Here is an 8,617-nt window from a genome sequence, read left to right on the forward strand (position 1 = left end):
TCTGGCCTGGAAGGCAAAGTAGCAACTGCGTAACTTCTAAGGTAAGCGGCCTGCTTCGAACTCACGGCTTCCTCTCTTCTGCTTGGCAAAAAGGCCACACTTAAATACTTGGCGTTCGCCAGACAACTTTGCATAAACTCCTTCACGCTTATAATTCTGGCCGGAAGTAGAAAATAAGAAGTGATAGTAAAGATTTAAAATAAAATAAACGTTAGTAAAACTTAAGATCCTTACATACTTCCCGCCAGAGTTAATTAGTTTGAAACTGAGGTCTAAAACGACCTTGTTGAAAACTTTTAGCTCTAGAAACTAACGCGAGGCCAACCTTTTACAATCATAACTTAGCTAGAAACTAGAAAATTTTAAAAGAAAGAAATTTGTTACAATAGCAGCTCCCGGAATATACAACAATCTTTTTTCTTTTTCATCTGTACTGCATCAAAACAGGAGCTTTATTCAATTCTGGTTCCTTCCAGAGATCTGGAAGGAAAACTAGTTTAATGAAATGTTACAGAATGACATTGCAAATAACATATAGAATATACTTTTCTTAACATTCTTATTTCATTCATGACTATTTTAATTATCTCTCCCCGTGCTCTCTGACATGTGTTGTAAAAACACCAAACACGAATGTGTTTCTGTCTATGTGTTCAACACTTCCTCCTACAATCAAAACACTAACGTGTTAAAATTCAACATACGAGACCTCTTAACACACCCTAATTTCAACTCTAGACCCTGAGGTACTATTCTGAAAGTGGCTAACTCTAAAGTGTAGCGTCAGAGAGCCTAACTACATCATTCAACCTTTAACACATATTCACCATGATTTAATCTTTACAGTCACACGAATAACAAATTTTTTAACATTACTTTCACTTTTACCATATCACGGTATTTCTAAACATTCAAAATAACAGTTCACATGTATACAAGAACATATCAAGATGCCGTTAATTTTACACATTTGAAAACATACATTAGTAGTACATTGTTAACTTCTATTCTTTTCAAAGCAAGTGCCAATTCTTTCTACATTGAAATAATACTACATTTCAAAAAGTCTTTCAGACTAAAACTTCTTTCTTGTTAGAATGTTTTAAATAAAATTTATACAATAACTTTTTACAATATTTAAGTCTTTATACAACGCTATTATACATCAACATTAGTTTTACGCGCGAGTAATTGAAAAACATAATAAGAAAATCGGTCACAACTCATTTCTCGCCCTTTTGGCGATAAAGGTAGACCTCGCATGAGGTAAAACTTCTTGAAATCTGCCACTTGCAGTAAGAATGAAAGATTAACTTAAGTTTGTAAAGTAACATAAAATTTTACTTATCTTTGTAATATTCAAACATCCTTTTCTGGGCCCAGTCTTTAAAGGTGCTGCAGACCGTAGCTTGGTTGATCCTCCTTCTTGTACGGGCTCGCCCTTCAGTGCTTTCCTCTGGAAGCTTCCGTTTTTCACCACTACGGCCACCCTTGAACATCTTCCTTCTGTCCTCTGCTTGTGGTCTTGGCCGTTTGAAGGCAGCTGGTCTTGGTGGAACCGGGAAACTTCTGTCGTGATCCTGCTTGGACCTCGTTGTTGGCCGTTCAAATTTTTCTTGTACTTTTTCCTCCGCCGCTGATGGCCCTTCCGCAGTTCGGCGACTTTTGCTGCGGAGAGTTCTGTCGGATGAGTCAATCTTCCGTTTCACAGCCGGGTTATAGTTGCCGTCCTTTCTCCCGGTCTTTTCCACATACGTCGTCCTTCTCCCTTCTTCATTCTGGGGGTGTTCGTGAACTCTGTTTTTTGGACGGTGGAACGGCTTCTTTTTCTTTGTACCTTCAATTTTTCCGCGGGGAAATTTTCTTTTCACTTGCTTCTGTCTCTCATTGGCTTGCCCTTGTACTTGTCGTTTTCCCACCTCTGGAACTTGTACCTGCGGTGTCTGCCGTACCGGATCCTGCAAAAGATCTGAAAAGATTTGCATTTTATTACGATCGAAGTAGGGCTTGATTTGATCCATATTTGCGGAACAGGTTTCACCATTTCTTGCCTTTAACACTACAACAGCGTGAGTTATTTTTTCTATAACATATGGTCCTTCAAAGCGTGGAAAAAATTTGGCAGTTTTATCTTCTGGTGCTGAAGAAAGTGAATGCTTAATTTTTAGTACTTCATCCCCTACTTTATAAGTTACTCCCCGTCGTTTCAAGTCATAATACAATTTTTGTTTTCTTTGTGCTACTTCCGTATTCTTTTTTGCTTCTTTTATTAGTTTTTCTATATCACCCATTTTAAATTCTGGGGCTCTTTGTTGCACATAAAATAGTTTATCTAACGGTGTTATAACCTTTCTGCCTAGAAATAACTCAGCAGGAGTTTTGCCCGTTGTATCATGTTTTGCGGTCCTAAGGGCGAAAGCAAATTCATTGACATAGTTATCCCAGCTTTTATGAAAATTTTTAACATAACTACGGATAATTTTCACTATATTTCTGTTGACCCGTTCCGCTATATTTGATTGCGGCCGATACGGGACCATTTTTAAATGAAGTATGCCCAGTTTTTGGCACATGTCTTCAAATACATTACTTACAAATTGAGGACCATTATCCGATATAACTTTTAGGGGAGCCCCGTATTTTAAAATATATTTATTTAAAATAGAATCGGTAACTAATTTCGCGGAGGCTCGTTTTAAGGGAACAATTTCGGTCCATTTACTAAAATGATCAACTATAACAAGGAGATAGCGACTTTTGTTTAACTGACTTTTTGGGAAAGGGCCCAATAAATCGATGCCGATTATTTCATTTGGAAATTCGGATTTAATACTATTTAGAAACCCGGCCGGGCGGAAATTAATATAATTAACGGCTTGACATGTTGGGCAGGACTGGACATACGCCCTTGTTAACTTTTGCAGTTCAGGAAAGTAGACTGCCTCGCGTACGCGTTGGATAGTTTTTCGAATACCAGCATGAGAAGCTAAAGGGCTGTCATGGAGCTCTTGCAGGATATTTAATCTAAGACTAGCTGGGATAACAGGTCGAAATTCGTTGTTGGAATTCGTAGTTTTTGTATAAAATAATAGACCATCTATTAGTTCGTAATGGGCCGCCCTATTTCTTATCGCCACAATATCTTGGTGGCTAAAATTTTCAGGATCCTTCAAATACTCATAAATACTTCCAAACTCAGGATCCTTACCCAGTTCGGTTATTACAGTTTCTCGGGAATTTATTGTACACGCTGTCAGCATTGCAACTTTTACGGTATTACCCTGTTCGTCTAATTTAATTCGTGATAGGGCATCTGCTACGATATTTTCCTTTCCGGGGGTATGCTTGATTACCAGATTATATTCTTGCAGCTTGAGTGCCCATCTTATTAACCTTGGGGATAAATTTTTTCCAGAGTACAATCTAGTTACCGCCGCATGATCAGAATATACTGTTATCGGCGCCTTTCCAAAATAGACTCGGAACTTTTGCACTGCTAACAGAACTGCAAGTGCCTCTCTCTCGGTCGCGGAATAGTTTCTTTGTGTTTGATTTAAAGTTCGGCTAAAAAATGCCACTGGCTGCTGATTTTGCGAAAGTACCGCTCCTACCGCATAATCCGAAGCATCCGCTGAAATTTCTAAATTTTCATCCTTTTCAGGAAATTTCAACACAGGGGCTTGCGTTCATGCTTGTTTTAATTTTTCGAAAGCACTATTGGCTTCGGCCGTCCATGAGAATCTTGCCTTTTTCCTTTTTAAATTTAACAATGGCTCAGCGATAGCCGCAAAATCTTTTATAAAGGACCTATAATATGAACAAAGTCCTAGAAAAGAAGAGAGCTTCTTTGCCGTGTTTGGAGTCGGATACTTTTGTACAGCGATTATTTTTGATTCATCTGTCTCGATCCCTTTTTGCGATATTTTGTAACCTAAATATTTTAATTCAGGGGCTGCAAATTTGCATTTTTCGACATTAACTTTTAGACCGGCCTCATTTAATAAAGAAAACACCTGTCTTAAATCCTGTACATGTTGGTCTAGATTATCACTAGTAATAATGATATCGTCTAAATAGATAAATGTGGACTTTCCGAGAACAGGTCTTAACGCAATGTCCATGCATCGCTGAAATGTTGCTGGGGCGCCTAAAAGGCCAAACGGCATTCGCAAAAATGCATAAGTGCCAGACTTGGTTATAAAAGCAGTCTTAGGCACGTCCTCAGGCCTGATCCCTATTTGAAAATAACCATTCGTTAAGTCTAAAGTTGTCATAAATTTGGTTGATTTTATGTTCCTTAAAATTTCTTCTATAATCGGTAACGGATATACCGGATATTTCGTTATGGAATTTAATTTACGGTAATCAATAGCGAATCTCCACCTTTTTGGATGCTCCAAAGGATAATCATTATTTTTCTTACATAAAACCACCGGACTAGCATAACTACTTGAGATAGGCGTTACGATCTTTTTACGTAGCATATCGGTAATATGCCATTCTATAATTTTTTCCTTATTCTTATCATACCGGTATGGTTTTTGACGAACCGGCAATGCATCTCCGGTGTCAATACTATGGTTAGTAACCTGGGTAAATCCTGGAATATCACTAAATAAGGAAGCAAATTCACTTACCACTTGTCGGATTCTATCTTGCTCGTCATTAGGCAAGTGGTCAAGATTTAACCTCGGCGGTTCAAACTTTTCTACACGCACTGGTTTCATCGTCAGCTTAAGAGACGCTTCATTAAAATCCAGTGTACCTTGTGCGTCTGAAAGAAAGTCTATTCCTAGTATTAAGTGTGCTTGCAAATTCTTTACTATAAAAAACATCACCTTTACTTGTTCGTCCTTGATACGGATGTACAAAGGTACTTTACCTACGCACTTACATTGTTCTCCTTGCGCCGCTAATACTGTTGTATTATCCGCATTATATATGCGGTATTTGCGAAAATACTTTCTAAAAAAGACTTCTGCCACACAGGAACACTGCGCGCCGGTATCCAGGAGTGCGGTGGCCGGGATATTATTTACCAAGACTTCAATCTTCGGAAGAGTTAAATTTTTCACCATTACTGTATTTAACTTGTAGGAAGAGGGGTTTTCGTGGCCTTCGGATTTCCGCACCCTCTCGTCAGCAGAAATCCGTTTTAGTTTAAATTATTTTTTCTTTCGGTGCTTTCCTTCTTTCTCCACTGGCCTTGAGACTTTTTTCCTGGGTTGCTATTGAACTGTCGACGTTCGCCGGCTGTTTTTGAATGCTCGGGTTTCCTTGCCCACTGATTCGCTTTTTCTCCGTAGCCATGTGCTTGAGTTTGCTGTAGTCTTGGCGACCCAATTGGTTTCGCTGTTGATATTGGCGTCTTCTTTCGACGTCCGCCGTTCTTCTACTTTCAAACTGGATTGCTAGCTCAAATAATTTTTCCAGTGTAGTCGGATTTCTCAATTCAATAAAGTCTTGCACTTGGGGTAGTAACCTCGGCAAAATCACTTTAATTATTTCAGGATCCGGACGGTTTCCATACAAGAGCTTGAAAACGTGAATTTTTCTTAAAATAAAACTCGAGATGTTTTCCATTCTTTGTTGATATATACTGAAAAGTTCTGTTTCTAATTTCGCACGATCCCTTACAACAGGGAAGGCTTTTAGTAGGGCAGTCTTGAAATTTTCGTAGGTATAGGTGGGACTTCCTGCTTGACCCAAGAGACTTCTGCCGATACATTTGAACCAGTTAAGCGCTTGGCCCCTCAAAGCGCTGGTAGCTAAGGTAACTTTTTGAAACTCGTGCACGGGATAGAGCATGAAGTGGTCATCCAATTTTTCCAAAAAACTGGTTACCTGTGAGTTTCCATTAAACGTTGCTTCTGGTTTTATCGAAGCGCGCATGGTCTGGACAATATACCCAAATCCTTCCAGGGCGGCAGCTGGCATTTCTGGATTCTGAGCTGTTTCTGCACGCAGCACAGGTTCTTCTTGAAACTCGGCCATGGTTATTCTTCGTCGGGCGCCACTATCAGGTTCAATGTTTCTTCTAACCTTCTTCGGAAACATACAATGACCTGACTAGAACATAGAGCTTACTAAAGCTATGTTCACTAATTGTAGTAAGTAGACAGGATACAGACGAAGGGTATACAAAACCCTTTATTTTTTTCTTTATATACAATGACTTCCGTACTTCGGAATACAATGACCCTCCACTCGGGGTCTAACTTAAAAGATATCAAAATAAAACTAAACTCTAATTTAACTTTAGAATAAGATTGGCCTTATAATAACAGGAAGCGTATGTAGCACAGAGACTGTGAACACTACAATACGTTTAATTTATCAAGAGGATTAAAACCTCTGGCCTGGAAGGCAAAGTAGCAACTGCGTAACTTCTAAGGTAAGCGGCCTGCTTCGAACTCACGGCTTCCTCTCTTCTGCTTGGCAAAAAGGCCACACTTAAATACTTGGCGTTCGCCAGACAACTTTGCATAAACTCCTTCACGCTTATAATTCTGGCCGGAAGTAGAAAATAAGAAGTGATAGTAAAGATTTAAAATAAAATAAACGTTAGTAAAACTTAAGATCCTTACACACGGACTTTAGCATCGACTTTTTCGAGAAGTTCGGCGGTCACTATGCTGGGTCTCCCACTTCGATCTTCGTCGTGAACATTGGCTCGGCCATTTTGAAATCTTATGACCCACTGACGCACTCCACCTTCAGTGATAATGTTGTCCCCATACACTTCACGAAGCTGCGGATAGATTTCTATCGGTTTACAGTTTTTTGCAGTCAGAAACCTTATTACTGAGCGCACCTCGCAGCTCGCGGGATTTTCAATTAACGCAGACATTTCAAACCGTCACAGTATCTGAACGGAGCACAGCACGAACCTCTCACTAGCACGGCTAGATGCAGACTGAGCTGCGCAACGCTCTGACCCCAAGATGGCCGCGCTAGCCCCGCCCCTAGCGGACACAGACGGAAACGTAATCTACTTCCTGGATGGCCCTCGTATTTTTAAGATAACTGAAAATAAAACTATAAAAAGAGTATAAATATCCTCATAACATTAAATGGATCATTTTCATAATCAGCAATCTTGTAAACACAAGAAAATAAATATTAAAACAAAATAAAACAGATTTATGTAAATTTAATTATTTCATTTTATGCTTGTTTCATAATTGAATATTGATTACAGAAATTTTGAGCTGAATTACAGAAATATATTTACTTAAATTTTTGGATACTTCTTTCCACATATTGACTTTGACTTATGGTAACTAGTTTACTGACTTTGGAGGGTTCCTCACTCTTTTTGTTTAAAGCAAATGTCGAGGAACGTAGAGAACTGTTTAGCGATTTATCACCGAGTCCAAATAACTAAAGATATAGACTCAAGAAGGGCTAAACTTCCCTTTATTTCACTCAAAAGAAGATGAACAGTTTGTCCCTTTTTCGGGCTTAGAATAAGAAATAAGAACTAAATTATAACTAACTAAAGGAGAGCTGAAGCTAGCACAAGTATTTAACGTAGCTGGCTCCGAATTTAAACTAGCCAACGAATATCGAAAGGCACATAATAATACTGCCGAGCGTAACAGCTTCAAGAAAGATTTAGCCCGAAGGCAAACAGGCGTTTCTCGGGATTCCTAGATCTCTCTCTCGAATTAAATTGAACCTTCCTTAAATACTACGTCTAAAGTCCCAATCACATTATGTTTCGGCTACGCGGGTCTTGACGTCGAAGGGACAATTCTCAGAACCCGCACAATTCCAGGAAACCTGCATAGCTAGGTTACCATTTTCACTTACTACAAAGACTTGAACGGCAAACAGTAATCGATAATCTCTCAGACTGGAATCACGTGAGGCTTCAGAAGCATAAGTTTCGTCTGATTGGTTGTCTCTATCCGGGACTGAGGTCCAGCCGAGACAATTTCGGTGAGATTTGAAAAAATTCCGCGTAGTCGCAACATTGTTTCCGTAGCTAGGCGGGACTTCGCTCCAGGCGGAGCTCTTTTTTCTAGGAATCCTCTCGCTTAAACCAGTACTACCAGAATCTCGTTTCTCAGAAAAGTCCCGTCCAGCAGGGACTGTATCCATGTGTGATAACCTCTTAACTCATTTGCGTTCAACGCGATTCTGAAAGTTCATTCTGGTAGGGAGTTGTAAGTGGTAATAAGAATTGTTAGGAAAGCAGTACGAAATTAAAATAACTGTTGTAAAATTAAAATATACATTACAATTTTTATATTGTCTGGAAATATGTAAGTCTAGGCTATATTGCCTAGAAATATGTAAGTTTATGCAAAACATTTATGACAACAGAACAGTTTATCTTGATCAAATGCAAAAATTATATTTATGGCAGTTCACAATACATAAAAATGAATCATGATTAATACACAAAGAAAAAAGTTACTTTATTTAGCACTTTTGCAATTCATAAAAATAATAACCATCAATTTCTTACTTTTCATAGAAATTTTGAAACAAATTCTCGAAAATGTCAAATATCATAGTAAAGATCCTTTATAACATACCATGTTAATAAAACAAATATAGATTTAATTATTAAATCCTTTTTTCACATCTAAAAAGAAAATACATGATA

This window comes from Stegodyphus dumicola, chromosome 4 (assembly GCF_044657685.1).
Source record: "Stegodyphus dumicola isolate Sdum_Otavi_A_Nest chromosome 4, ASM4465768v1".
NCBI classification, from domain to species: Eukaryota; Metazoa; Arthropoda; class Arachnida; order Araneae; family Eresidae; genus Stegodyphus; species Stegodyphus dumicola.